The sequence below is a fragment of the Thunnus albacares genome, chromosome 10, assembly GCF_914725855.1.
Source record: "Thunnus albacares chromosome 10, fThuAlb1.1, whole genome shotgun sequence".
In the NCBI taxonomy this organism is placed as follows: Eukaryota; Metazoa; Chordata; class Actinopteri; order Scombriformes; family Scombridae; genus Thunnus; species Thunnus albacares.
The window spans coordinates 5,032,313-5,059,508 of record NC_058115.1 but is presented as its reverse complement, the minus strand read 5'-3'; the positions used below and the strand labels follow the sequence as shown (position 1 = coordinate 5,059,508).

General features: G+C 50.6%; 29 non-coding genes and 2 pseudogenes across 29 annotated transcripts; all 31 read left to right on the top strand.

Annotated features, from left to right (window-relative positions):
• Positions 1-77: 77 nt before the first annotated feature.
• Positions 78-268, top strand: LOC122991161. The gene has a single exon (XR_006405579.1). It is a non-coding gene; the product is annotated as a U2 spliceosomal RNA (small nuclear RNA).
• Positions 269-1,142: 874 nt separating this feature from the next.
• LOC122991405 lies at positions 1,143-1,249 on the top strand. Its single transcript, XR_006405803.1, has one exon. It is a non-coding gene; the product is annotated as a U6 spliceosomal RNA (small nuclear RNA).
• A 387-nt stretch (positions 1,250-1,636) lies between these two features.
• On the top strand, positions 1,637-1,752 carry LOC122991328. Its single transcript, XR_006405730.1, has one exon. It is a non-coding gene; the product is annotated as a U5 spliceosomal RNA (small nuclear RNA).
• Positions 1,753-2,563: 811 nt separating this feature from the next.
• On the top strand, positions 2,564-2,754 carry LOC122991242. Its single transcript, XR_006405658.1, has one exon. It is a non-coding gene; the product is annotated as a U2 spliceosomal RNA (small nuclear RNA).
• Positions 2,755-3,628: 874 nt separating this feature from the next.
• LOC122991404 lies at positions 3,629-3,735 on the top strand. The gene has a single exon (XR_006405802.1). It is a non-coding gene; the product is annotated as a U6 spliceosomal RNA (small nuclear RNA).
• Positions 3,736-4,122: 387 nt separating this feature from the next.
• On the top strand, positions 4,123-4,238 carry LOC122991327. Its single transcript, XR_006405729.1, has one exon. It is a non-coding gene; the product is annotated as a U5 spliceosomal RNA (small nuclear RNA).
• An 811-nt stretch (positions 4,239-5,049) lies between these two features.
• Positions 5,050-5,240, top strand: LOC122991201. Its single transcript, XR_006405617.1, has one exon. It is a non-coding gene; the product is annotated as a U2 spliceosomal RNA (small nuclear RNA).
• An 874-nt stretch (positions 5,241-6,114) lies between these two features.
• Positions 6,115-6,221, top strand: LOC122991403. Its single transcript, XR_006405801.1, has one exon. It is a non-coding gene; the product is annotated as a U6 spliceosomal RNA (small nuclear RNA).
• Positions 6,222-6,608: 387 nt separating this feature from the next.
• LOC122991326 lies at positions 6,609-6,724 on the top strand. The gene has a single exon (XR_006405728.1). It is a non-coding gene; the product is annotated as a U5 spliceosomal RNA (small nuclear RNA).
• An 811-nt stretch (positions 6,725-7,535) lies between these two features.
• On the top strand, positions 7,536-7,647 carry LOC122991259 (annotated as a pseudogene).
• A 2,399-nt stretch (positions 7,648-10,046) lies between these two features.
• LOC122991250 lies at positions 10,047-10,221 on the top strand (annotated as a pseudogene).
• Positions 10,222-11,095: 874 nt separating this feature from the next.
• On the top strand, positions 11,096-11,202 carry LOC122991402. Its single transcript, XR_006405800.1, has one exon. It is a non-coding gene; the product is annotated as a U6 spliceosomal RNA (small nuclear RNA).
• Positions 11,203-11,589: 387 nt separating this feature from the next.
• On the top strand, positions 11,590-11,705 carry LOC122991325. Its single transcript, XR_006405727.1, has one exon. It is a non-coding gene; the product is annotated as a U5 spliceosomal RNA (small nuclear RNA).
• An 811-nt stretch (positions 11,706-12,516) lies between these two features.
• Positions 12,517-12,707, top strand: LOC122991160. Its single transcript, XR_006405578.1, has one exon. It is a non-coding gene; the product is annotated as a U2 spliceosomal RNA (small nuclear RNA).
• An 874-nt stretch (positions 12,708-13,581) lies between these two features.
• On the top strand, positions 13,582-13,688 carry LOC122991401. Its single transcript, XR_006405799.1, has one exon. It is a non-coding gene; the product is annotated as a U6 spliceosomal RNA (small nuclear RNA).
• Positions 13,689-14,075: 387 nt separating this feature from the next.
• Positions 14,076-14,191, top strand: LOC122991323. Its single transcript, XR_006405725.1, has one exon. It is a non-coding gene; the product is annotated as a U5 spliceosomal RNA (small nuclear RNA).
• An 811-nt stretch (positions 14,192-15,002) lies between these two features.
• Positions 15,003-15,193, top strand: LOC122991158. Its single transcript, XR_006405577.1, has one exon. It is a non-coding gene; the product is annotated as a U2 spliceosomal RNA (small nuclear RNA).
• An 874-nt stretch (positions 15,194-16,067) lies between these two features.
• LOC122991400 lies at positions 16,068-16,174 on the top strand. The gene has a single exon (XR_006405798.1). It is a non-coding gene; the product is annotated as a U6 spliceosomal RNA (small nuclear RNA).
• A 387-nt stretch (positions 16,175-16,561) lies between these two features.
• LOC122991322 lies at positions 16,562-16,677 on the top strand. Its single transcript, XR_006405724.1, has one exon. It is a non-coding gene; the product is annotated as a U5 spliceosomal RNA (small nuclear RNA).
• Positions 16,678-17,488: 811 nt separating this feature from the next.
• On the top strand, positions 17,489-17,679 carry LOC122991157. The gene has a single exon (XR_006405576.1). It is a non-coding gene; the product is annotated as a U2 spliceosomal RNA (small nuclear RNA).
• Positions 17,680-18,553: 874 nt separating this feature from the next.
• Positions 18,554-18,660, top strand: LOC122991399. Its single transcript, XR_006405797.1, has one exon. It is a non-coding gene; the product is annotated as a U6 spliceosomal RNA (small nuclear RNA).
• Positions 18,661-19,047: 387 nt separating this feature from the next.
• LOC122991321 lies at positions 19,048-19,163 on the top strand. The gene has a single exon (XR_006405723.1). It is a non-coding gene; the product is annotated as a U5 spliceosomal RNA (small nuclear RNA).
• Positions 19,164-19,974: 811 nt separating this feature from the next.
• LOC122991206 lies at positions 19,975-20,165 on the top strand. Its single transcript, XR_006405622.1, has one exon. It is a non-coding gene; the product is annotated as a U2 spliceosomal RNA (small nuclear RNA).
• Positions 20,166-21,039: 874 nt separating this feature from the next.
• On the top strand, positions 21,040-21,146 carry LOC122991398. The gene has a single exon (XR_006405796.1). It is a non-coding gene; the product is annotated as a U6 spliceosomal RNA (small nuclear RNA).
• A 387-nt stretch (positions 21,147-21,533) lies between these two features.
• Positions 21,534-21,649, top strand: LOC122991320. The gene has a single exon (XR_006405722.1). It is a non-coding gene; the product is annotated as a U5 spliceosomal RNA (small nuclear RNA).
• Positions 21,650-22,460: 811 nt separating this feature from the next.
• Positions 22,461-22,651, top strand: LOC122991156. Its single transcript, XR_006405575.1, has one exon. It is a non-coding gene; the product is annotated as a U2 spliceosomal RNA (small nuclear RNA).
• Positions 22,652-23,525: 874 nt separating this feature from the next.
• Positions 23,526-23,632, top strand: LOC122991457. Its single transcript, XR_006405854.1, has one exon. It is a non-coding gene; the product is annotated as a U6 spliceosomal RNA (small nuclear RNA).
• A 387-nt stretch (positions 23,633-24,019) lies between these two features.
• Positions 24,020-24,135, top strand: LOC122991319. The gene has a single exon (XR_006405721.1). It is a non-coding gene; the product is annotated as a U5 spliceosomal RNA (small nuclear RNA).
• Positions 24,136-24,946: 811 nt separating this feature from the next.
• Positions 24,947-25,137, top strand: LOC122991210. Its single transcript, XR_006405626.1, has one exon. It is a non-coding gene; the product is annotated as a U2 spliceosomal RNA (small nuclear RNA).
• Positions 25,138-26,020: 883 nt separating this feature from the next.
• LOC122991397 lies at positions 26,021-26,127 on the top strand. The gene has a single exon (XR_006405795.1). It is a non-coding gene; the product is annotated as a U6 spliceosomal RNA (small nuclear RNA).
• A 387-nt stretch (positions 26,128-26,514) lies between these two features.
• Positions 26,515-26,630, top strand: LOC122991318. Its single transcript, XR_006405720.1, has one exon. It is a non-coding gene; the product is annotated as a U5 spliceosomal RNA (small nuclear RNA).
• Positions 26,631-27,196: the final 566 nt, after the last annotated feature.

The following is a 27,196-nucleotide window of genomic DNA, read 5'->3' as shown; positions in this document are numbered from 1 at the left end:
GGTCGTTTGAAACGACTGCACCACGACGAGCCAGAACTGTGCAGGAGGTGGGGCGGGGCAGCAAACAGCAAGGGTTCATCGCTTCTCGGCCTTTTGGCTAAGATCAAGTGTAGTATCTGTTCTTATCAGTTTAATATCTGATACGTCCTCTATAAGGGGACAACATATTAAAAGGATTTTTTGCACTTGGAGTTGAAAAAGGGGCTTGCTCCGTTCACTCCACGCATCGACCCGGCATTGCAGTGCCGCTGGGAACGGTGCACCCTTCTCTCTGCTTTGTGGAATGCCAATTACTCAGAAGAAATGCAGCAGCCTCCTCAGTCTGCCCGTCTCAGATGGCTGCATATCAGCCATGACAACTGGGGCAAAAGTGCGGCGTGCAATGTAGAGTGACACAGAGTGAGATTTGCACCTCTGATTTGATTAGCAGACAAACATGACAGAGAGGGAACGTTGCCGTGTTGCAAATAGCTGCGAAATACACCTGGAATCTGCACAGCATTTTCCCTGCGTTTGTCCTCACTGGAGTGTCTGCGGCCACCTGCCTACTTTCGTTGTCTGGTAGCCCGCGTCTGAAAACCAATCCTCAGCATTGCGGCGGGGTATGTCAATCACAGGTTCCTGCTCTCTGACAAAGTTTCTTGCCGGTTACATGTAGAATATATATATTGTGCATACCGAACGCGACACTCTCAAGAATGTCGTCGGCTCGGCCTTACCCGAAAAAGGGCCTCTTTGACCCAATGGGCCATCTAGTCCGGCACCCCCTGCTGGCTTTCAGAGAAGGGCGACAACCAAGGTCGGACACACGCCACAGGCAGATGCTCAGAGCCGTCCTGTCATGCGTCATAGGAGTGGATGCTTAGCTTTGGGGCCCAAATGAAGCCTCCTGCGTGACAGACAAATTGTGCGTGGCCCCCTCATTTGGCACCAGGCCATTTCTGGCCTTACCCACTTTGTGATTTTCACAAGCATGCGCGAAGAAGTAGCAGGCAGTTGATAGCAACTGAAAACACAGCGATGTCAACGACAGAAAGGCCCCATCCCTCGCGCTTGTCGTGCTTATCCTCCAGACTGCACCGCGGTCAAGGGGCCATTCTGCCCACGGGGTAGTAAAAGGGAAGCAGCGCCTGAGGACTTGTGTGCTTGCTACGGCAGCACGTATGAAAAATTGGATTCGATACAGAGAAGATTAGCATGGCCCCTGCGAAAGGATGACACGCAAAATCGTGAAGCGTTTCCACATTTTGATCCGCTTCTGATGTCTCCTGCTCCTCTCCAGCGCCTGAGGGGGACGGTAGTACTTTGGCTGCATTTCCTGGTCTTCTTTGTCGCGTTTGACCTCGTGGATAGGCAGCTTCCTAGTACTGGTTATCCGGGTGGCCAATGTTAGGCTCGGGGAGGCCAGCTAAGGAAAATATGTCCCCGGCGTGTAGAACCTGCTTCGTAGTACAGGCCCCAGAAGGTCTAGTGGCAACGACGTGACAGACGAGCAATCCCGGCGCCCAAAACTCCCTGAAGCGCAGTGCGGGGTAGGGGAATGGGTGTGGCCCGGGAGGCGTGAGTGAGGCTCACCGTGAAGGTTGTGGCTGGGACGACTGGGCTCCTTCGGCTGCTGTCGAGGAGCGGGCCGTACTTACTCTGGTTTCTCTTCATAACGTACAAGTCTTTCGCCTTTTACTAAAGACTTCCGTGGAGAGGAACACCCACGAGTTAAATCTATTTTTGGCAGGCTTTGCAGTTTGGCAGAGCCTCGTGTGTTTGTGAAAAGCAAAAACAGCTGTCCGTAACAAGATGTGTGGGAGCACCGATCCTTGTCACCGCTGCTACTCAGTTCATCGGCCCGCTTCACCCCAACGTTTAAGTCCACGGCCAAAGGTCTTCTAAAGGTATCACCTTCGACCAGTATACGACGCTTGACCGTCCCGTTAATGAGCTTGTCCAGTCCTGTTTTCCTCAGTTAAGAAATATTGCAAAAATAAGACCTATATTGTCCCCCGTTGTTCTTGAACAATGAATCCACGCGTTCATTTTCTCCCGGTTAGGCTACTGTAACTCCCTCTACACCTGCCTCGGTCAGTCTTCTTTGAAACGTTTACAGTTAATCCAAAATACAGCAGCTAGACTTCTAACCAGAACTAGCCGTAGGTCCCACATTAACCCTGTTGTGGGGCGTCCCTCCCTCAAAGACGCCTCAAAGGCCATTGACGTCCGCAAGCCTTTCTGCATACCTCCCTTCTTCTTCCCGTGTCCTGTTTTATTTCATTTTGGTTGATTTCTCTCTGTGTCGTGTTTGTCTGTTTTATTAATCCATCTGTTTCGATTTTGCACGTGTACGTGTCTGTAAAGCACGTTGTGACTGTGTGTTTTAAAAAGTGCTGTATGAACAAAAGCTCACTTACTTACTTATTTACTTACTTACTTACTTACTTACCTACTTACCAAGGAGCTCCTGGGCGGAGCTGCCAAGCGGCAGTCGTTCTTGCGGTCGTTTGAAACGACTGCACCACGACGAGCCAGAACTGTGCAGGAGGTGGGGCGGGGCAGCAAACAGCAAGGGTTCATCGCTTCTCGGCCTTTTGGCTAAGATCGAGTGTAGTATCTGTTCTTATCAGTTTAATATCTGATACGTCCTCTATAAGGGGACAACATATTAAAAGGATTTTTTGCACTTGCAGTTGAAAAAGGGGCTTGCTCCGTTCACTCCACGCATCGACCCGGCATTGCAGTGCCGCTGGGAACGGTGCACCCTTCTCTCTGCTTTGTGGAATGCCAATTACTCAGAAGAAATGCAGCAGCCTCCTCAGTCTGCCCGTCTCAGATGGCTGCATATCAGCCATGACAACTGGGGCAAAAGTGCGGCGTGCAATGTAGAGTGACACAGAGTGAGATTTGCACCTCTGATTTGATTAGCAGACAAACATGACAGAGAGGGAACGTTGCCGTGTTGCAAATAGCTGCGAAATACACGTGGAATCTGCACAGCATTTTCCCTGCCTTTGTCCTCACTGGAGTGTCTGCGGCCACCTGCCTACTTTTGTTGTCTGGTAGCCCGCGTCTGAAAACCAATCCTCAGCATTGCGGCGGGGTATGTCAATCACAGGTTCCTGCTCTCTGACAAAGTTTCTTGCCGGTTACATGTAGAATATATATATTGTGCATACCGAACGCGACACTCTCAAGAATGTCGTCGGCTCGGCCTTACCCGAAAAAGGGCCTCTTTGACCCAATGGGCCATCTAGTCCGGCACCCCCTGCTGGCTTTCAGAGAAGGGCGACAACCAAGGTCGGACACACGCCACAGGCAGATGCTCAGAGCCGTCCTGTCATGCGTCATAGGAGTGGATGCTTAGCTTTGGGGCCCAAATGAAGCCTCCTGCGTGACAGACAAATTGTGCGTGGCCCCCTCATTTGGCACCAGGCCATTTCTGGCCTTACCCACTTTGTGATTTTCACAAGCATGCGCGAAGAAGTAGCAGGCAGTTGATAGCAACTGAAAACACAGCGATGTCAACGACAGAAAGGCCCCATCCCTCGCGCTTGTCGTGCTTATCCTCCAGACTGCACCGCGGTCAAGGGGCCATTCTGCCCACGGGGTAGTAAAAGGGAAGCAGCGCCTGAGGACTTGTGTGCTTGCTACGGCAGCACGTATGAAAAATTGGATTCGATACAGAGAAGATTAGCATGGCCCCTGCGAAAGGATGACACGCAAAATCGTGAAGCGTTTCCACATTTTGATCCGCTTCTGATGTCTCCTGCTCCTCTCCAGCGCCTGAGGGGGACGGTAGTACTTTGGCTGCATTTCCTGGTCTTCTTTGTCGCGTTTGACCTCGTGGATAGGCAGCTTCCTAGTACTGGTTATCCGGGTGGCCAATGTTAGGCTCGGGGAGGCCAGCTAAGGAAAATATGTCCCCGGCGTGTAGAACCTGCTTCGTAGTACAGGCCCCAGAAGGTCTAGTGGCAACGACGTGACAGACGAGCAATCCCGGCGCCCAAAACTCCCTGAAGCGCAGTGCGGGGTAGGGGAATGGGTGTGGCCCGGGAGGCGTGAGTGAGGCTCACCGTGAAGGTTGTGGCTGGGACGACTGGGCTCCTTCGGCTGCTGTCGAGGAGCGGGCCGTACTTACTCTGGTTTCTCTTCATAACGTACAAGTCTTTCGCCTTTTACTAAAGACTTCCGTGGAGAGGAACACCCACGAGTTAAATCTATTTTTGGCAGGCTTTGCAGTTTGGCAGAGCCTCGTGTGTTTGTGAAAAGCAAAAACAGCTGTCCGTAACAAGATGTGTGGGAGCACCGATCCTTGTCACCGCTGCTACTCAGTTCATCGGCCCGCTTCACCCCAACGTTTAAGTCCACGGCCAAAGGTCTTCTAAAGGTATCACCTTCGACCAGTATACGACGCTTGACCGTCCCGTTAATGAGCTTGTCCAGTCCTGTTTTCCTCAGTTAAGAAATATTGCAAAAATAAGACCTATATTGTCCCCCGTTGTTCTTGAACAATTAATCCACGCGTTCATTTTCTCCCGGTTAGGCTACTGTAACTCCCTCTACACCTGCCTCGGTCAGTCTTCTTTGAAACGTTTACAGTTAATCCAAAATACAGCAGCTAGACTTCTAACCAGAACTAGCCGTAGGTCCCACATTAACCCTGTTGTGGGGCTTCCCTCCCTCAAAGACGCCTCAAAGGCCATTGACGTCCGCAAGCCTTTCTGCATACCTCCCTTCTTCTTCCCGTGTCCTGTTTTAATTCATTTTGGTTGATTTCTCTCTGTGTCGTGTTTGTCTGTTTTATTAATCCATCTGTTTCGATTTTGCACGTGTACGTGTCTGTAAAGCACGTTGTGACTGTGTGTTTTAAAAAGTGCTGTATGAACAAAAGCTCACTTACTTACTTATTTACTTACTTACTTACTTACTTACCTACTTACCAAGGAGCTCCTGGGCGGAGCTGCCAAGCGGCAGTCGTTCTTGCGGTCGTTTGAAACGACTGCACCACGACGAGCCAGAACTGTGCAGGAGGTGGGGCGGGGCAGCAAACAGCAAGGGTTCATCGCTTCTCGGCCTTTTGGCTAAGATCAAGTGTAGTATCTGTTCTTATCAGTTTAATATCTGATACGTCCTCTATAAGGGGACAACATATTAAAAGGATTTTTTGCACTTGGAGTTGAAAAAGGGGCTTGCTCCGTTCACTCCACGCATCGACCCGGCATTGCAGTGCCGCTGGGAATGGTGCACCCTTCTCTCTGCTTTGTGGAATGCCAATTACTCAGAAGAAATGCAGCAGCCTCCTCAGTCTGCCCGTCTCAGATGGCTGCATATCAGCCATGACAACTGGGGCAAAAGTGCGGCGTGCAATGTAGAGTGACACAGAGTGAGATTTGCACCTCTGATTTGATTAGCAGACAAACATGACAGAGAGGGAACGTTGCCGTGTTGCAAATAGCTGCGAAATACACCTGGAATCTGCACAGCATTTTCCCTGCGTTTGTCCTCACTGGAGTGTCTGCGGCCACCTGCCTACTTTCGTTGTCTGGTAGCCCGCGTCTGAAAACCAATCCTCAGCATTGCGGCGGGGTATGTCAATCACAGGTTCCTGCTCTCTGACAAAGTTTCTTGCCGGTTACATGTAGAATATATATATTGTGCATACCGAACGCGACATTCTCAAGAATGTCGTCGGCTCGGCCTTACCCGAAAAAGGGCCTCTTTGACCCAATGGGCCATCTAGTCCGGCACCCCCTGCTGGCTTTCAGAGAAGGGCGACAACCAAGGTCGGACACACGCCACAGGCAGATGCTCAGAGCCGTCCTGTCATGCGTCATAGGAGTGGATGCTTAGCTTTGGGGCCCAAATGAAGCCTCCTGCGTGACAGACAAATTGTGCGTGGCCCCCTCATTTGGCACCAGGCCATTTCTGGCCTTACCCACTTTGTGATTTTCACAAGCATGCGCGAAGAAGTAGCAGGCAGTTGATAGCAACTGAAAACACAGCGATGTCAACGACAGAAAGGCCCCATCCCTCGCGCTTGTCGTGCTTATCCTCCAGACTGCACCGCGGTCAAGGGGCCATTCTGCCCACGGGGTAGTAAAAGGGAAGCAGCGCCTGAGGACTTGTGTGCTTGCTACGGCAGCACGTATGAAAAATTGGATTCGATACAGAGAAGATTAGCATGGCCCCTGCGAAAGGATGACACGCAAAATCGTGAAGCGTTTCCACATTTTGATCCGCTTCTGATGTCTCCTGCTCCTCTCCAGCGCCTGAGGGGGACGGTAGTACTTTGGCTGCATTTCCTGGTCTTCTTTGTCGCGTTTGACCTCGTGGATAGGCAGCTTCCTAGTACTGGTTATCCGGGTGGCCAATGTTAGGCTCGGGGAGGCCAGCTAAGGAAAATATGTCCCCGGCGTGTAGAACCTGCTTCGTAGTACAGGCCCCAGAAGGTCTAGTGGCAACGACGTGACAGACGAGCAATCCCGGCGCCCAAAACTCCCTGAAGCGCAGTGCGGGGTAGGGGAATGGGTGTGGCCCGGGAGGCGTGAGTGAGGCTCACCGTGAAGGTTGTGGCTGGGACGACTGGGCTCCTTCGGCTGCTGTCGAGGAGCGGGCCGTACTTACTCTGGTTTCTCTTCATAACGTACAAGTCTTTCGCCTTTTACTAAAGACTTCCGTGGAGAGGAACACCCACGAGTTAAATCTATTTTTGGCAGGCTTTGCAGTTTGGCAGAGCCTCGTGTGTTTGTGAAAAGCAAAAACAGCTGTCCGTAACAAGATGTGTGGGAGCACCGATCCTTGTCACCGCTGCTACTCAGTTCATCGGCCCGCTTCACCCCAACGTTTAAGTCCACGGCCAAAGGTCTTCTAAAGGTATCACCTTCGACCAGTATACGACGCTTGACCGTCCCGTTAATGAGCTTGTCCAGTCCTGTTTTCCTCAGTTAAGAAATATTGCAAAAATAAGACCTATATTGTCCCCCGTTGTTCTTGAACAATGAATCCACGCGTTCATTTTCTCCCGGTTAGGCTACTGTAACTCCCTCTACACCTGCCTCGGTCAGTCTTCTTTGAAACGTTTACAGTTAATCCAAAATACAGCAGCTAGACTTCTAACCAGAACTAGCCGTAGGTCCCACATTAACCCTGTTGTGGGGCGTCCCTCCCTCAAAGACGCCTCAAAGGCCATTGACGTCCGCAAGCCTTTCTGCATACCTCCCTTCTTCTTCCCGTGTCCTGTTTTATTTCATTTTGGTTGATTTCTCTCTGTGTCGTGTTTGTCTGTTTTATTAATCCATCTGTTTCGATTTTGCACGTGTACGTGTCTGTAAAGCACGTTGTGACTGTGTGTTTTAAAAAGTGCTGTATGAACAAAAGCTCACTTACTTACTTATTTACTTACTTACTTACTTACTTACCTACTTACCAAGGAGCTCCTGGGCGGAGCTGCCAAGCGGCAGTCGTTCTTGCGGTCGTTTGAAACGACTGCACCACGACGAGCCAGAACTGTGCAGGAGGTGGGGCGGGGCAGCAAACAGCAAGGGTTCATCGCTTCTCGGCCTTTTGGCTAAGATCAAGTGTAGTATCTGTTCTTATCAGTATTTAGCACCTGACTTGCTTACTGTTTTTATGGATTTTGAGCGTTTTTACCGACTTCCTGACAGTTTTAGAGTAGGGATAGTGACTCTTCTTCACAAAAAGAAAGACAAGACTGACCTGAAGAACTGGAGACCTATCACACTTTTAAATTTTGACTGCAAACTTTTTAGTAAAGTTTTAGCATCACGTATGTCCTTGGTTTTAGAAGAGGTGATTCACCCGGATCAAGCCTGTGCCATCCCGGGGAGGAAGATCACCGACAGCCTCGTACTGATCCGAGACACCATCTGTTACGCGAGAGACAGAAACATCCGGCTAGTAGTACTCAATCTAGATTTTGAGAAAGCCTTTGATCGGGTCTCGCACCAGTACCTTTTCCAGGTAATGCTAAAAATGGGGTTCCCAGAGAGGTTCGTAGCTTGGGTGGGATTGCTGTACCGGGGCATTACCAGCAAATTCGTTGTTAACGGGCATCTGACAAAAGCAGTCGATATCAACTGCGGCGTCCGTCAGGGTTGTCCGTTATCTGCCCTCCTCTATGTCACCTGTATAGAACCACTGGCACAGGTCTTGAGAAGGGACCAACGAATCAATGGGGTGGGAGTTCCAGGGAGCGGAGGACTTGTTACCAAGTGTGTTTTATATATGGACGACGTGAACATTTTATGCACTGACCTTTTATCTGTCAACAGGACGCTGGACTTGACTGACTGGTTTGGACGGGCCTCTGGGTCTAAATTAAACAGAGGCAAGACCCAAGCCCAGTTTTATGGACCATGGACAGCGACTGAGACGACAGGACTCCCTTTGACTATGACCCAGACTGACCAGAAAATACTGGGGATTAAATTTGACAGGGAAGGGGGAGGTAGAATAAATTGGCCAGACGTGGTAGGGAAAGTAAGGCAAAGACTAGGGTACTGGGGACTTAGAGGACTGACCATGGAAGGAAAGGTTTTAATCATTAAAGCAGTGATTTTACCTTTGCTTTTACTGATCAGTTCTGTTTTTATCCCACCTAGGAGAGTGCTTTTAGATCTGGACCGAGCCATCTTTTATTTTCTGTGGGGCTCGAAGTGGGAAAGGCTAAGAAGAGAGATCATGAAGAAGCCAAAAGAAAAAGGAGGAAAAGGAGTGCCCGATCTATATCTGTTTTTAGGAAGTAGATACACAACACTGCACCTCAAAATAGCTACAGACCCATCCGGAAACCCCAAGACAAAAGCAATGACGCGATTCTGGATGGGATCTTACCTCAGAAAGATGAAGTTTTTACCCACAGATCTTAAAGTGCCTGTGTCTTTTAACCTGCCACCGGTTTATGCTTTTATCCAGACGTTTTTAAAGCATTTTAACTTGGAGCAGGAGGAGTTGCATATTTTAACTAACCATCGGTCTCTGATTTCTGTTGTGCAGGAGCGGGAACCAGTGAGTCCAGTGCGCGGGCTCGCATTTGGCGAGCCCTCGACAGTTTGGCGCAACGTCAATCATTCCGCTCTTTCAAACAGACTCCGGGACCTGTCATGGATGGTGGCTCATGAGATCCTCCCAGTCAGGTCCGTTATGCACTCCCGGGGCATGTCAACGCTCTCAACCTGCCCCCGACCTGGTTGTGGCGCGCCTGAGTCGGTGAGGCATCTGCTCTGGGAGTGCAGTGCTGCCGTAGACCAGTGGGCAACAGCCGGCTCCTTACAATTCCCGTACTTGCCAGCAAGGGAGGTCCTCACAGCACAACTAGTGCTCTATGGGGTGAGCCAAACAGCGATAAAAAAGAATGACTTTGCCAAGCAGTGGCTCACCCTAGCTGCCATCAAAGACGCCATGTGGACCTCCAGAAACTTGCTGGTAAGAAAGCACATGCAGATCCCCCCCGTGGCTGTGATCCGGATGGCCGCAGCCACGGCCCAAGCGGCCGGAGCTGCTGGCGGCGGGCCTAGGACACAGCCACAAAGAAGCATCGCCTCTGTGCCCATTCGGAGGAAGGAGCCGGAGCTACACGCAAAAAGGTCAAAGCAGCGGCGGCCTGGCTCTCCGGGTGAGGCAGGTGGGAAGGAGCATCAGGGTGAGAGTCTCCTCTGAGCACCACGACAGGATCCCGAGAGACCCGTTGTTTGGGAGAGCGGAATGAGTCACCCTTGGTAGGGACTCACTGCGCTCCTGCACAAAGAAGGACCTGGCAAAAACATCTTAACGAAATGCACTCCTTTTTAAAGACTTTTAAAATGGACACTCAAAACATACTGTCATCCACATGAGAAGTGTTTTATGAATGGCTTTTACCTGTGACAATGCTGGTTTTATCTGTAATACCTCTTAAAACAAAAGTTTTATTGTTTTAAATGTGGTTTTACAGATCACACTGATTTATTTATTTATTTATTTATGAATTGCATTTTCAAGGTAACTTTTATGTCATGAATACGAACAACTTTGATGAAATGTGTTTGAAATGAGTGTCAATAAATTTTTTCGAAAGAAAAATCTGTTCTTATCAGTTTAATATCTGATACGTCCTCTATAAGGGGACAACATATTAAAAGGATTTTTTGCACTTGGAGTTGAAAAAGGGGCTTGCTCCGTTCACTCCACGCATCGACCCGGCATTGCAGTGCCGCTGGGAACGGTGCACCCTTCTCTCTGCTTTGTGGAATGCCAATTACTCAGAAGAAATGCAGCAGCCTCCTCAGTCTGCCCGTCTCAGATGGCTGCATATCAGCCATGACAACTGGGGCAAAAGTGCGGCGTGCAATGTAGAGTGACACAGAGTGAGATTTGCACCTCTGATTTGATTAGCAGACAAACATGACAGAGAGGGAACGTTGCCGTGTTGCAAATAGCTGCGAAATACACCTGGAATCTGCACAGCATTTTCCCTGCGTTTGTCCTCACTGGAGTGTCTGCGGCCACCTGCCTACTTTTGTTGTCTGGTAGCCCGCGTCTGAAAACCAATCCTCAGCATTGCGGCGGGGTATGTCAATCACAGGTTCCTGCTCTCTGACAAAGTTTCTTGCCGGTTACATGTAGAATATATATATTGTGCATACCGAACGCGACATTCTCAAGAATGTCGTCGGCTCGGCCTTACCCGAAAAAGGGCCTCTTTGACCCAATGGGCCATCTAGTCCGGCACCCCCTGCTGGCTTTCAGAGAAGGGCGACAACCAAGGTCGGACACACGCCACAGGCAGATGCTCAGAGCCGTCCTGTCATGCGTCATAGGAGTGGATGCTTAGCTTTGGGGCCCAAATGAAGCCTCCTGCGTGACAGACAAATTGTGCGTGGCCCCCTCATTTGGCACCAGGCCATTTCTGGCCTTACCCACTTTGTGATTTTCACAAGCATGCGCGAAGAAGTAGCAGGCAGTTGATAGCAACTGAAAACACAGCGATGTCAACGACAGAAAGGCCCCATCCCTCGCGCTTGTCGTGCTTATCCTCCAGACTGCACCGCGGTCAAGGGGCCATTCTGCCCACGGGGTAGTAAAAGGGAAGCAGCGCCTGAGGACTTGTGTGCTTGCTACGGCAGCACGTATGAAAAATTGGATTCGATACAGAGAAGATTAGCATGGCCCCTGCGAAAGGATGACACGCAAAATCGTGAAGCGTTTCCACATTTTGATCCGCTTCTGATGTCTCCTGCTCCTCTCCAGCGCCTGAGGGGGACGGTAGTACTTTGGCTGCATTTCCTGGTCTTCTTTGTCGCGTTTGACCTCGTGGATAGGCAGCTTCCTAGTACTGGTTATCCGGGTGGCCAATGTTAGGCTCGGGGAGGCCAGCTAAGGAAAATATGTCCCCGGCGTGTAGAACCTGCTTCGTAGTACAGGCCCCAGAAGGTCTAGTGGCAACGACGTGACAGACGAGCAATCCCGGCGCCCAAAACTCCCTGAAGCGCAGTGCGGGGTAGGGGAATGGGTGTGGCCCGGGAGGCGTGAGTGAGGCTCACCGTGAAGGTTGTGGCTGGGACGACTGGGCTCCTTCGGCTGCTGTCGAGGAGCGGGCCGTACTTACTCTGGTTTCTCTTCATAACGTACAAGTCTTTCGCCTTTTACTAAAGACTTCCGTGGAGAGGAACACCCACGAGTTAAATCTATTTTTGGCAGGCTTTGCAGTTTGGCAGAGCCTCGTGTGTTTGTGAAAAGCAAAAACAGCTGTCCGTAACAAGATGTGTGGGAGCACCGATCCTTGTCACCGCTGCTACTCAGTTCATCGGCCCGCTTCACCCCAACGTTTAAGTCCACGGCCAAAGGTCTTCTAAAGGTATCACCTTCGACCAGTATACGACGCTTGACCGTCCCGTTAATGAGCTTGTCCAGTCCTGTTTTCCTCAGTTCAGAAATATTGCAAAAATAAGACCTATATTGTCCCCCGTTGTTCTTGAACAATGAATCCACGCGTTCATTTTCTCCCGGTTAGGCTACTGTAACTCCCTCTACACCTGCCTCGGTCAGTCTTCTTTGAAACGTTTACAGTTAATCCAAAATACAGCAGCTAGACTTCTAACCAGAACTAGCCGTAGGTCCCACATTAACCCTGTTGTGGGGCGTCCCTCCCTCAAAGACGCCTCAAAGGCCATTGACGTCCGCAAGCCTTTCTGCATACCTCCCTTCTTCTTCCCGTGTCCTGTTTTATTTCATTTTGGTTGATTTCTCTCTGTGTCGTGTTTGTCTGTTTTATTAATCCATCTGTTTCGATTTTGCACGTGTACGTGTCTGTAAAGCACGTTGTGACTGTGTGTTTTAAAAAGTGCTGTATGAACAAAAGCTCACTTACTTACTTATTTACTTACTTACTTACTTACTTACCTACTTACCAAGGAGCTCCTGGGCGGAGCTGCCAAGCGGCAGTCGTTCTTGCGGTCGTTTGAAACGACTGCACCACGACGAGCCAGAACTGTGCAGGAGGTGGGGCGGGGCAGCAAACAGCAAGGGTTCATCGCTTCTCGGCCTTTTGGCTAAGATCAAGTGTAGTATCTGTTCTTATCAGTTTAATATCTGATACGTCCTCTATAAGGGGACAACATATTAAAAGGATTTTTTGCACTTGGAGTTGAAAAAGGGGCTTGCTCCGTTCACTCCACGCATCGACCCGGCATTGCAGTGCCGCTGGGAACGGTGCACCCTTCTCTCTGCTTTGTGGAATGCCAATTACTCAGAAGAAATGCAGCAGCCTCCTCAGTCTGTCCGTCTCAGATGGCTGCATATCAGCCATGACAACTGGGGCAAAAGTGCGGCGTGCAATGTAGAGTGACACAGAGTGAGATTTGCACCTCTGATTTGATTAGCAGACAAACATGACAGAGAGGGAACGTTGCCGTGTTGCAAATAGCTGCAAAATACACGTGGAATCTGCACAGCATTTTCCCTGCGTTTGTCCTCACTGGAGTGTCTGCGGCCACCTGCCTACTTTTGTTGTCTGGTAGCCCGCGTCTGAAAACCAATCCTCAGCATTGCGGCGGGGTATGTCAATCACAGGTTCCTGCTCTCTGACAAAGTTTCTTGCCGGTTACATGTAGAATATATATATTGTGCATACCGAACGCGACATTCTCAAGAATGTCGTCGGCTCGGCCTTACCCGAAAAAGGGCCTCTTTGACCCAACGGGCCATCTAGTCCGGCACCCCCTGCTGGCTTTCAGAGAAGGGCGACAACCAAGGTCGGACACACGCCACAGGCAGATGCTCAGAGCCGTCCTGTCATGCGTCATAGGAGTGGATGCTTAGCTTTGGGGCCCAAATGAAGCCTCCTGCGTGACAGACAAATTGTGCGTGGCCCCCTCATTTGGCACCAGGCCATTTCTGGCCTTACCCACTTTGTGATTTTCACAAGCATGCGCGAAGAAGTAGCAGGCAGTTGATAGCAACTGAAAACACAGCGATGTCAACGACAGAAAGGCCCCATCCCTCGCGCTTGTCGTGCTTATCCTCCAGACTGCACCGCGGTCAAGGGGCCATTCTGCCCACGGGGTAGTAAAAGGGAAGCAGCGCCTGAGGACTTGTGTGCTTGCTACGGCAGCACGTATGAAAAATTGGATTCGATACAGAGAAGATTAGCATGGCCCCTGCGAAAGGATGACACGCAAAATCGTGAAGCGTTTCCACATTTTGATCCGCTTCTGATGTCTCCTGCTCCTCTCCAGCGCCTGAGGGGGACGGTAGTACTTTGGCTGCATTTCCTGGTCTTCTTTGTCGCGTTTGACCTCGTGGATAGGCAGCTTCCTAGTACTGGTTATCCGGGTGGCCAATGTTAGGCTCGGGGAGGCCAGCTAAGGAAAATATGTCCCCGGCGTGTAGAACCTGCTTCGTAGTACAGGCCCCAGAAGGTCTAGTGGCAACGACGTGACAGACGAGCAATCCCGGCGCCCAAAACTCCCTGAAGCGCAGTGCGGGGTAGGGGAATGGGTGTGGCCCGGGAGGCGTGAGTGAGGCTCACCGTGAAGGTTGTGGCTGGGACGACTGGGCTCCTTCGGCTGCTGTCGAGGAGCGGGCCGTACTTACTCTGGTTTCTCTTCATAACGTACAAGTCTTTCGCCTTTTACTAAAGACTTCCGTGGAGAGGAACACCCACGAGTTAAATCTATTTTTGGCAGGCTTTGCAGTTTGGCAGAGCCTCGTGTGTTTGTGAAAAGCAAAAACAGCTGTCCGTAACAAGATGTGTGGGAGCACCGATCCTTGTCACCGCTGCTACTCAGTTCATCGGCCCGCTTCACCCCAACGTTTAAGTCCACGGCCAAAGGTCTTCTAAAGGTATCACCTTCGACCAGTATACGACGCTTGACCGTCCCGTTAATGAGCTTGTCCAGTCCTGTTTTCCTCAGTTCAGAAATATTGCAAAAATAAGACCTATATTGTCCCCCGTTGTTCTTGAACAATGAATCCACGCGTTCATTTTCTCCCGGTTAGGCTACTGTAACTCCCTCTACACCTGCCTCGGTCAGTCTTCTTTGAAACGTTTACAGTTAATCCAAAATACAGCAGCTAGACTTCTAACCAGAACTAGCCGTAGGTCCCACATTAACCCTGTTGTGGGGCGTCCCTCCCTCAAAGACGCCTCAAAGGCCATTGACGTCCGCAAGCCTTTCTGCATACCTCCCTTCTTCTTCCCGTGTCCTGTTTTATTTCATTTTGGTTGATTTCTCTCTGTGTCGTGTTTGTCTGTTTTATTAATCCATCTGTTTCGATTTTGCACGTGTATGTGTCTGTAAAGCACGTTGTGACTGTGTGTTTTAAAAAGTGCTGTATGAACAAAAGCTCACTTACTTACTTATTTACTTACTTACTTACTTACTTACCTACTTACCAAGGAGCTCCTGGGCGGAGCTGCCAAGCGGCAGTCGTTCTTGCGGTCGTTTGAAACGACTGCACCACGACGAGCCAGAACTGTGCAGGAGGTGGGGCGGGGCAGCAAATAGCAAGGGTTTATCGCTTCTCGGCCTTTTGGCTAAGATCAAGTGTAGTATCTGTTCTTATCAGTTTAATATCTGATACGTCCTCTATAAGGGGACAACATATTAAAAGGATTTTTTGCACTTGGAGTTGAAAAAGGGGCTTGCTCCGTTCACTCCACGCATCGACCCGGCATTGCAGTGCCGCTGGGAACGGTGCACCCTTCTCTCTGCTTTGTGGAATGCCAATTACTCAGAAGAAATGCAGCAGCCTCCTCAGTCTGCCCGTCTCAGATGGCTGCATATCAGCCATGACAACTGGGGCAAAAGTGCGGCGTGCAATGTAGAGTGACACAGAGTGAGATTTGCACCTCTGATTTGATTAGCAGACAAACATGACAGAGAGGGAACGTTGCCGTGTTGCAAATAGCTGCGAAATACACGTGGAATCTGCACAGCATTTTCCCTGCGTTTGTCCTCACTGGAGTGTCTGCGGCCACCTGCCTACTTTTGTTGTCTGGTAGCCCGCGTCTGAAAACCAATCCTCAGCATTGCGGCGGGGTATGTCAATCACAGGTTCCTGCTCTCTGACAAAGTTTCTTGCCGGTTACATGTAGAATATATATATTGTGCATACCGAACGCGACATTCTCAAGAATGTCGTCGGCTCGGCCTTACCCGAAAAAGGGCCTCTTTGACCCAACGGGCCATCTAGTCCGGCACCCCCTGCTGGCTTTCAGAGAAGGGCGACAACCAAGGTCGGACACACGCCACAGGCAGATGCTCAGAGCCGTCCTGTCATGCGTCATAGGAGTGGATGCTTAGCTTTGGGGCCCAAATGAAGCCTCCTGCGTGACAGACAAATTGTGCGTGGCCCCCTCATTTGGCACCAGGCCATTTCTGGCCTTACCCACTTTGTGATTTTCACAAGCATGCGCGAAGAAGTAGCAGGCAGTTGATAGCAACTGAAAACACAGCGATGTCAACGACAGAAAGGCCCCATCCCTCGCGCTTGTCGTGCTTATCCTCCAGACTGCACCGCGGTCAAGGGGCCATTCTGCCCACGGGGTAGTAAAAGGGAAGCAGCGCCTGAGGACTTGTGTGCTTGCTACGGCAGCACGTATGAAAAATTGGATTCGATACAGAGAAGATTAGCATGGCCCCTGCGAAAGGATGACACGCAAAATCGTGAAGCGTTTCCACATTTTGATCCGCTTCTGATGTCTCCTGCTCCTCTCCAGCGCCTGAGGGGGACGGTAGTACTTTGGCTGCATTTCCTGGTCTTCTTTGTCGCGTTTGACCTCGTGGATAGGCAGCTTCCTAGTACTGGTTATCCGGGTGGCCAATGTTAGGCTCGGGGAGGCCAGCTAAGGAAAATATGTCCCCGGCGTGTAGAACCTGCTTCGTAGTACAGGCCCCAGAAGGTCTAGTGGCAACGACGTGACAGACGAGCAATCCCGGCGCCCAAAACTCCCTGAAGCGCAGTGCGGGGTAGGGGAATGGGTGTGGCCCGGGAGGCGTGAGTGAGGCTCACCGTGAAGGTTGTGGCTGGGACGACTGGGCTCCTTCGGCTGCTGTCGAGGAGCGGGCCGTACTTACTCTGGTTTCTCTTCATAACGTACAAGTCTTTCGCCTTTTACTAAAGACTTCCGTGGAGAGGAACACCCACGAGTTAAATCTATTTTTGGCAGGCTTTGCAGTTTGGCAGAGCCTCGTGTGTTTGTGAAAAGCAAAAACAGCTGTCCGTAACAAGATGTGTGGGAGCACCGATCCTTGTCACCGCTGCTACTCAGTTCATCGGCCCGCTTCACCCCAACGTTTAAGTCCACGGCCAAAGGTCTTCTAAAGGTATCACCTTCGACCAGTATACGACGCTTGACCGTCCCGTTAATGAGCTTGTCCAGTCCTGTTTTCCTCAGTTCAGAAATATTGCAAAAATAAGACCTATATTGTCCCCCGTTGTTCTTGAACAATGAATCCACGCGTTCATTTTCTCCCGGTTAGGCTACTGTAACTCCCTCTACACCTGCCTCGGTCAGTCTTCTTTGAAACGTTTACAGTTAATCCAAAATACAGCAGCTAGACTTCTAACCAGAACTAGCCGTAGGTCCCACATTAACCCTGTTGTGGGGCGTCCCTCCCTCAAAGACGCCTCAAAGGCCATTGACGTCCGCAAGCCTTTCTGCATACCTCCCTTCTTCTTCCCGTGTCCTGTTTTATTTCATTTTGGTTGATTTCTCTCTGTGTCGTGTTTGTCTGTTTTATTAATCCATCTGTTTCGATTTTGCACGTGTACGTGTCTGTAAAGCACGTTGTGACTGTGTGTTTTAAAAAGTGCTGTATGAACAAAAGCTCACTTACTTACTTATTTACTTACTTACTTACTTACTTACCTACTTACCAAGGAGCTCCTGGGCGGAGCTGCCAAGCGGCAGTCGTTCTTGCGGTCGTTTGAAACGACTGCACCACGACGAGCCAGAACTGTGCAGGAGGTGGGGCGGGGCAGCAAACAGCAAGGGTTCATCGCTTCTCGGCCTTTTGGCTAAGATCAAGTGTAGTATCTGTTCTTATCAGTTTAATATCTGATACGTCCTCTATAAGGGGACAACATATTAAAAGGATTTTTTGCACTTGGAGTTGAAAAAGGGGCTTGCTCCGTTCACTCCACGCATCGACCCGGCATTGCAGTGCCGCTGGGAACGGTGCACCCTTCTCTCTGCTTTGTGGAATGCCAATTACTCAGAAGAAATGCAGCAGCCTCCTCAGTCTGTCCGTCTCAGATGGCTGCATATCAGCCATGACAACTGGGGCAAAAGTGCGGCGTGCAATGTAGAGTGACACAGAGTGAGATTTGCACCTCTGATTTGATTAGCAGACAAACATGACAGAGAGGGAACGTTGCCGTGTTGCAAATAGCTGCAAAATACACGTGGAATCTGCACAGCATTTTCCCTGCGTTTGTCCTCACTGGAGTGTCTGCGGCCACCTGCCTACTTTTGTTGTCTGGTAGCCCGCGTCTGAAAACCAATCCTCAGCATTGCGGCGGGGTATGTCAATCACAGGTTCCTGCTCTCTGACAAAGTTTCTTGCCGGTTACATGTAGAATATATATATTGTGCATACCGAACGCGACATTCTCAAGAATGTCGTCGGCTCGGCCTTACCCGAAAAAGGGCCTCTTTGACCCAACGGGCCATCTAGTCCGGCACCCCCTGCTGGCTTTCAGAGAAGGGCGACAACCAAGGTCGGACACACGCCACAGGCAGATGCTCAGAGCCGTCCTGTCATGCGTCATAGGAGTGGATGCTTAGCTTTGGGGCCCAAATGAAGCCTCCTGCGTGACAGACAAATTGTGCGTGGCCCCCTCATTTGGCACCAGGCCATTTCTGGCCTTACCCACTTTGTGATTTTCACAAGCATGCGCGAAGAAGTAGCAGGCAGTTGATAGCAACTGAAAACACAGCGATGTCAACGACAGAAAGGCCCCATCCCTCGCGCTTGTCGTGCTTATCCTCCAGACTGCACCGCGGTCAAGGGGCCATTCTGCCCACGGGGTAGTAAAAGGGAAGCAGCGCCTGAGGACTTGTGTGCTTGCTACGGCAGCACGTATGAAAAATTGGATTCGATACAGAGAAGATTAGCATGGCCCCTGCGAAAGGATGACACGCAAAATCGTGAAGCGTTTCCACATTTTGATCCGCTTCTGATGTCTCCTGCTCCTCTCCAGCGCCTGAGGGGGACGGTAGTACTTTGGCTGCATTTCCTGGTCTTCTTTGTCGCGTTTGACCTCGTGGATAGGCAGCTTCCTAGTACTGGTTATCCGGGTGGCCAATGTTAGGCTCGGGGAGGCCAGCTAAGGAAAATATGTCCCCGGCGTGTAGAACCTGCTTCGTAGTACAGGCCCCAGAAGGTCTAGTGGCAACGACGTGACAGACGAGCAATCCCGGCGCCCAAAACTCCCTGAAGCGCAGTGCGGGGTAGGGGAATGGGTGTGGCCCGGGAGGCGTGAGTGAGGCTCACCGTGAAGGTTGTGGCTGGGACGACTGGGCTCCTTCGGCTGCTGTCGAGGAGCGGGCCGTACTTACTCTGGTTTCTCTTCATAACGTACAAGTCTTTCGCCTTTTACTAAAGACTTCCGTGGAGAGGAACACCCACGAGTTAAATCTATTTTTGGCAGGCTTTGCAGTTTGGCAGAGCCTCGTGTGTTTGTGAAAAGCAAAAACAGCTGTCCGTAACAAGATGTGTGGGAGCACCGATCCTTGTCACCGCTGCTACTCAGTTCATCGGCCCGCTTCACCCCAACGTTTAAGTCCACGGCCAAAGGTCTTCTAAAGGTATCACCTTCGACCAGTATACGACGCTTGACCGTCCCGTTAATGAGCTTGTCCAGTCCTGTTTTCCTCAGTTCAGAAATATTGCAAAAATAAGACCTATATTGTCCCCCGTTGTTCTTGAACAATGAATCCACGCGTTCATTTTCTCCCGGTTAGGCTACTGTAACTCCCTCTACACCTGCCTCGGTCAGTCTTCTTTGAAACGTTTACAGTTAATCCAAAATACAGCAGCTAGACTTCTAACCAGAACTAGCCGTAGGTCCCACATTAACCCTGTTGTGGGGCGTCCCTCCCTCAAAGACGCCTCAAAGGCCATTGACGTCCGCAAGCCTTTCTGCATACCTCCCTTCTTCTTCCCGTGTCCTGTTTTATTTCATTTTGGTTGATTTCTCTCTGTGTCGTGTTTGTCTGTTTTATTAATCCATCTGTTTCGATTTTGCACGTGTATGTGTCTGTAAAGCACGTTGTGACTGTGTGTTTTAAAAAGTGCTGTATGAACAAAAGCTCACTTACTTACTTATTTACTTACTTACTTACTTACTTACCTACTTACCAAGGAGCTCCTGGGCGGAGCTGCCAAGCGGCAGTCGTTCTTGCGGTCGTTTGAAACGACTGCACCACGACGAGCCAGAACTGTGCAGGAGGTGGGGCGGGGCAGCAAATAGCAAGGGTTTATCGCTTCTCGGCCTTTTGGCTAAGATCAAGTGTAGTATCTGTTCTTATCAGTTTAATATCTGATACGTTCTCTATAAGGGGACAACATATTAAAAGGATTTTTTGCACTTGGAGTTGAAAAAGGGGCTTGCTCCGTTCACTCCACGCATCGACCCGGCATTGCAGTGCCGCTGGGAACGGTGCACCCTTCTCTCTGCTTTGTGGAATGCCAATTACTCAGAAGAAATGCAGCAGCCTCCTCAGTCTGCCCGTCTCAGATGGCTGCATATCAGCCATGACAACTGGGGCAAAAGTGCGGCGTGCAATGTAGAGTGACACAGAGTGAGATTTGCACCTCTGATTTGATTAGCAGACAAACATGACAGAGAGGGAACGTTGCCGTGTTGCAAATAGCTGCGAAATACACGTGGAATCTGCACAGCATTTTCCCTGCGTTTGTCCTCACTGGAGTGTCTGCGGCCACCTGCCTACTTTTGTTGTCTGGTAGCCCGCGTCTGAAAACCAATCCTCAGCATTGCGGCGGGGTATGTCAATCACAGGTTCCTGCTCTCTGACAAAGTTTCTTGCCGGTTACATGTAGAATATATATATTGTGCATACCGAACGCGACATTCTCAAGAATGTCGTCGGCTCGGCCTTACCCGAAAAAGGGCCTCTTTGACCCAACGGGCCATCTAGTCCGGCACCCCCTGCTGGCTTTCAGAGAAGGGCGACAACCAAGGTCGGACACACGCCACAGGCAGATGCTCAGAGCCGTCCTGTCATGCGTCATAGGAGTGGATGCTTAGCTTTGGGGCCCAAATGAAGCCTCCTGCGTGACAGACAAATTGTGCGTGGCCCCCTCATTTGGCACCAGGCCATTTCTGGCCTTACCCACTTTGTGATTTTCACAAGCATGCGCGAAGAAGTAGCAGGCAGTTGATAGCAACTGAAAACACAGCGATGTCAACGACAGAAAGGCCCCATCCCTCGCGCTTGTCGTGCTTATCCTCCAGACTGCACCGCGGTCAAGGGGCCATCCTGCCCACGGGGTAGTAAAAGGGAAGCAGCGCCTGAGGACTTGTGTGCTTGCTACGGCAGCACGTATGAAAAATTGGATTCGATACAGAGAAGATTAGCATGGCCCCTGCGAAAGGATGACACGCAAAATCGTGAAGCGTTTCCACATTTTGATCCGCTTCTGATGTCTCCTGCTCCTCTCCAGCGCCTGAGGGGGACGGTAGTACTTTGGCTGCATTTCCTGGTCTTCTTTGTCGCGTTTGACCTCGTGGATAGGCAGCTTCCTAGTACTGGTTATCCGGGTGGCCAATGTTAGGCTCGGGGAGGCCAGCTAAGGAAAATATGTCCCCGGCGTGTAGAACCTGCTTCGTAGTACAGGCCCCAGAAGGTCTAGTGGCAACGACGTGACAGACGAGCAATCCCGGCGCCCAAAACTCCCTGAAGCGCAGTGCGGGGTAGGGGAATGGGTGTGGCCCGGGAGGCGTGAGTGAGGCTCACCGTGAAGGTTGTGGCTGGGACGACTGGGCTCCTTCGGCTGCTGTCGAGGAGCGGGCCGTACTTACTCTGGTTTCTCTTCATAACGTACAAGTCTTTCGCCTTTTACTAAAGACTTCCGTGGAGAGGAACACCCACGAGTTAAATCTATTTTTGGCAGGCTTTGCAGTTTGGCAGAGCCTCGTGTGTTTGTGAAAAGCAAAAACAGCTGTCCGTAACAAGATGTGTGGGAGCACCGATCCTTGTCACCGCTGCTACTCAGTTCATCGGCCCGCTTCACCCCAACGTTTAAGTCCACGGCCAAAGGTCTTCTAAAGGTATCACCTTCGACCAGTATACGACGCTTGACCGTCCCGTTAATGAGCTTGTCCAGTCCTGTTTTCCTCAGTTAAGAAATATTGCAAAAATAAGACCTATATTGTCCCCCGTTGTTCTTGAACAATGAATCCACGCGTTCATTTTCTCCCGGTTAGGCTACTGTAACTCCCTCTACACCTGCCTCGGTCAGTCTTCTTTGAAACGTTTACAGTTAATCCAAAATACAGCAGCTAGACTTCTAACCAGAACTAGCCGTAGGTCCCACATTAACCCTGTTGTGGGGCGTCCCTCCCTCAAAGACGCCTCAAAGGCCATTGACGTCCGCAAGCCTTTCTGCATACCTCCCTTCTTCTTCCCGTGTCCTGTTTTATTTCATTTTGGTTGATTTCTCTCTGTGTCGTGTTTGTCTGTTTTATTAATCCATCTGTTTCGATTTTGCACGTGTATGTGTCTGTAAAGCACGTTGTGACTGTGTGTTTTAAAAAGTGCTGTATGAACAAAAGCTCACTTACTTACTTATTTACTTACTTACTTACTTACTTACCTACTTACCAAGGAGCTCCTGGGCGGAGCTGCCAAGCGGCAGTCGTTCTTGCGGTCGTTTGAAACGACTGCACCACGACGAACCAGAACTGTGCAGGAGGTGGGGCGGGGCAGCAAATAGCAAGGGTTTATCGCTTCTCGGCCTTTTGGCTAAGATCAAGTGTAGTATCTGTTCTTATCAGTTTAATATCTGATACGTCCTCTATAAGGGGACAACATATTAAAAGGATTTTTTGCACTTGGAGTTGAAAAAGGGGCTTGCTCCGTTCACTCCACGCATCGACCCGGCATTGCAGTGCCGCTGGGAACGGTGCACCCTTCTCTCTGCTTTGTGGAATGCCAATTACTCAGAAGAAATGCAGCAGCCTCCTCAGTCTGCCCGTCTCAGATGGCTGCATATCAGCCATGACAACTGGGGCAAAAGTGCGGCGTGCAATGTAGAGTGACACAGAGTGAGATTTGCACCTCTGATTTGATTAGCAGACAAACATGACAGAGAGGGAACGTTGCCGTGTTGCAAATAGCTGCGAAATACACGTGGAATCTGCACAGCATTTTCCCTGCGTTTGTCCTCACTGGAGTGTCTGCGGCCACCTGCCTACTTTTGTTGTCTGGTAGCCCGCGTCTGAAAACCAATCCTCAGCATTGCGGCGGGGTATGTCAATCACAGGTTCCTGCTCTCTGACAAAGTTTCTTGCCGGTTACATGTAGAATATATATATTGTGCATACCGAACGCGACATTCTCAAGAATGTCGTCGGCTCGGCCTTACCCGAAAAAGGGCCTCTTTGACCCAATGGGCCATCTAGTCCGGCACCCCCTGCTGGCTTTCAGAGAAGGGCGACAACCAAGGTCGGACACACGCCACAGGCAGATGCTCAGAGCCGTCCTGTCATGCGTCATAGGAGTGGATGCTTAGCTTTGGGGCCCAAATGAAGCCTCCTGCGTGACAGACAAATTGTGCGTGGCCCCCTCATTTGGCACCAGGCCATTTCTGGCCTTACCCACTTTGTGATTTTCACAAGCATGCGCGAAGAAGTAGCAGGCAGTTGATAGCAACTGAAAACACAGCGATGTCAACGACAGAAAGGCCCCATCCCTCGCGCTTGTCGTGCTTATCCTCCAGACTGCACCGCGGTCAAGGGGCCATCCTGCCCACGGGGTAGTAAAAGGGAAGCAGCGCCTGAGGACTTGTGTGCTTGCTACGGCAGCACGTATGAAAAATTGGATTCGATACTGAGAAGATTAGCATGGCCCCTGCGAAAGGATGACACGCAAAATCGTGAAGCGTTTCCACATTTTGATCCGCTTCTGATGTCTCCTGCTCCTCTCCAGCGCCTGAGGGGGACGGTAGTACTTTGGCTGCATTTCCTGGTCTTCTTTGTCGCGTTTGACCTCGTGGATAGGCAGCTTCCTAGTACTGGTTATCCGGGTGGCCAATGTTAGGCTCGGGGAGGCCAGCTAAGGAAAATATGTCCCCGGCGTGTAGAACCTGCTTCGTAGTACAGGCCCCAGAAGGTCTAGTGGCAACGACGTGACAGACGAGCAATCCCGGCGCCCAAAACTCCCTGAAGCGCAGTGCGGGGTAGGGGAATGGGTGTGGCCCGGGAGGCGTGAGTGAGGCTCACCGTGAAGGTTGTGGCTGGGACGACTGGGCTCCTTCGGCTGCTGTCGAGGAGCGGGCCGTACTTACTCTGGTTTCTCTTCATAACGTACAAGTCTTTCGCCTTTTACTAAAGACTTCCGTGGAGAGGAACACCCACGAGTTAAATCTATTTTTGGCAGGCTTTGCAGTTTGGCAGAGCCTCGTGTGTTTGTGAAAAGCAAAAACAGCTGTCCGTAACAAGATGTGTGGGAGCACCGATCCTTGTCACCGCTGCTACTCAGTTCATCGGCCCGCTTCACCCCAACGTTTAAGTCCACGGCCAAAGGTCTTCTAAAGGTATCACCTTCGACCAGTATACGACGCTTGACCGTCCCGTTAATGAGCTTGTCCAGTCCTGTTTTCCTCAGTTAAGAAATATTGCAAAAAGAAGACCTATATTGTCCCCCGTTGTTCTTGAACAATGAATCCACGCGTTCATTTTCTCCCGGTTAGGCTACTGTAACTCCCTCTACACCTGCCTCGGTCAGTCTTCTTTGAAACGTTTACAGTTAATTCAAAATACAGCAGCTAGACTTCTAACCAGAACTAGCCGTAGGTCCCACATTAACCCTGTTGTGGGGCGTCCCTCCCTCAAAGACGCCTCAAAGGCCATTGACGTCCGCAAGCCTTTCTGCATACCTCCCTTCTTCTTCCCGTGTCCTGTTTTATTTCATTTTGGTTGATTTCTCTCTGTGTCGTGTTTGTCTGTTTTATTAATCCATCTGTTTCGATTTTGCACGTGTATGTGTCTGTAAAGCACGTTGTGACTGTGTGTTTTAAAAAGTGCTGTATGAACAAAAGCTCACTTACTTACTTATTTACTTACTTACTTACTTACTTACCTACTTACCAAGGAGCTCCTGGGCGGAGCTGCCAAGCGGCAGTCGTTCTTGCGGTCGTTTGAAACGACTGCACCACGACGAGCCAGAACTGTGCAGGAGGTGGGGCGGGGCAGCAAACAGCAAGGGTTCATCGCTTCTCGGCCTTTTGGCTAAGATCAAGTGTAGTATCTGTTCTTATCAGTTTAATATCTGATACGTCCTCTATAAGGGGACAACATATTAAAAGGATTTTTTGCACTTGGAGTTGAAAAAGGGGCTTGTTCCGTTCACTCCACGCATCGACCCGGCATTGCAGTGCCGCTGGGAACGGTGCACCCTTCTCTCTGCTTTGTGGAATGCCAATTACTCAGAAGAAATGCAGCAGCCTCCTCAGTCTGTCCGTCTCAGATGGCTGCATATCAGCCATGACAACTGGGGCAAAAGTGCGGCGTGCAATGTAGAGTGACACAGAGTGAGATTTGCACCTCTGATTTGATTAGCAGACAAACATGACAGAGAGGGAACGTTGCCGTGTTGCAAATAGCTGCGAAATACACGTGGAATCTGCACAGCATTTTCCCTGCGTTTGTCCTCACTGGAGTGTCTGCGGCCACCTGCCTACTTTTGTTGTCTGGTAGCCCGCGTCTGAAAACCAATCCTCAGCATTGCGGCGGGGTATGTCAATCACAGGTTCCTGCTCTCTGACAAAGTTTCTTGCCGGTTACATGTAGAATATATATATTGTGCATACCGAACGCGACATTCTCAAGAATGTCGTTGGCTCGGCCTTACCCGAAAAAGGGCCTCGAGTAAAACTTTGACCCAATGGGCCATCTAGTCCGGCACCCCCTGCTGGCTTTCAGAGAAGGGCGACAACCAAGGTCGGACACACGCCACAGGCAGATGCTCAGAGCCGTCCTGTCATGCGTCATAGGAGTGGATGCTTAGCTTTGGGGCCCAAATGAAGCCTCCTGCGTGACAGACAAATTGTGCGTGGCCCCCTCATTTGGCACCAGGCCATTTCTGGCCTTACCCACTTTGTGATTTTCACAAGCATGCGCGAAGAAGTAGCAGGCAGTTGATAGCAACTGAAAACACAGCGATGTCAACGACAGAAAGGCCCCATCCCTCGCGCTTGTCGTGCTTATCCTCCAGACTGCACCGCGGTCAAGGGGCCATCCTGCCCACGGGGTAGTAAAAGGGAAGCAGCGCCTGAGGACTTGTGTGCTTGCTACGGCAGCACGTATGAAAAATTGGATTCGATACAGAGAAGATTAGCATGGCCCCTGCGAAAGGATGACACGCAAAATCGTGAAGCGTTTCCACATTTTGATCCGCTTCTGATGTCTCCTGCTCCTCTCCAGCGCCTGAGGGGGACGGTAGTACTTTGGCTGCATTTCCTGGTCTTCTTTGTCGCGTTTGACCTCGTGGATAGGCAGCTTCCTAGTACTGGTTATCCGGGTGGCCAATGTTAGGCTCGGGGAGGCCAGCTAAGGAAAATATGTCCCCGGCGTGTAGAACCTGCTTCGTAGTACAGGCCCCAGAAGGTCTAGTGGCAACGACGTGACAGACGAGCAATCCCGGCGCCCAAAACTCCCTGAAGCGCAGTGCGGGGTAGGGGAATGGGTGTGGCCCGGGAGGCGTGAGTGAGGCTCACCGTGAAGGTTGTGGCTGGGACGACTGGGCTCCTTCGGCTGCTGTCGAGGAGCGGGCCGTACTTACTCTGGTTTCTCTTCATAACGTACAAGTCTTTCGCCTTTTACTAAAGACTTCCGTGGAGAGGAACACCCACGAGTTAAATCTATTTTTGGCAGGCTTTGCAGTTTGGCAGAGCCTCGTGTGTTTGTGAAAAGCAAAAACAGCTGTCCGTAACAAGATGTGTGGGAGCACCGATCCTTGTCACCGCTGCTACTCAGTTCATCGGCCCGCTTCACCCCAACGTTTAAGTCCACGGCCAAAGGTCTTCTAAAGGTATCACCTTCGACCAGTATACGACGCTTGACCGTCCCGTTAATGAGCTTGTCCAGTCCTGTTTTCCTCAGTTAAGAAATATTGCAAAAAGAAGACCTATATTGTCCCCCGTTGTTCTTGAACAATGAATCCACGCGTTCATTTTCTCCCGGTTAGGCTACTGTAACTCCCTCTACACCTGCCTCGGTCAGTCTTCTTTGAAACGTTTACAGTTAATTCAAAATACAGCAGCTAGACTTCTAACCAGAACTAGCCGTAGGTCCCACATTAACCCTGTTGTGGGGCGTCCCTCCCTCAAAGACGCCTCAAAGGCCATTGACGTCCGCAAGCCTTTCTGCATACCTCCCTTCTTCTTCCCGTGTCCTGTTTTATTTCATTTTGGTTGATTTCTCTCTGTGTCGTGTTTGTCTGTTTTATTAATCCATCTGT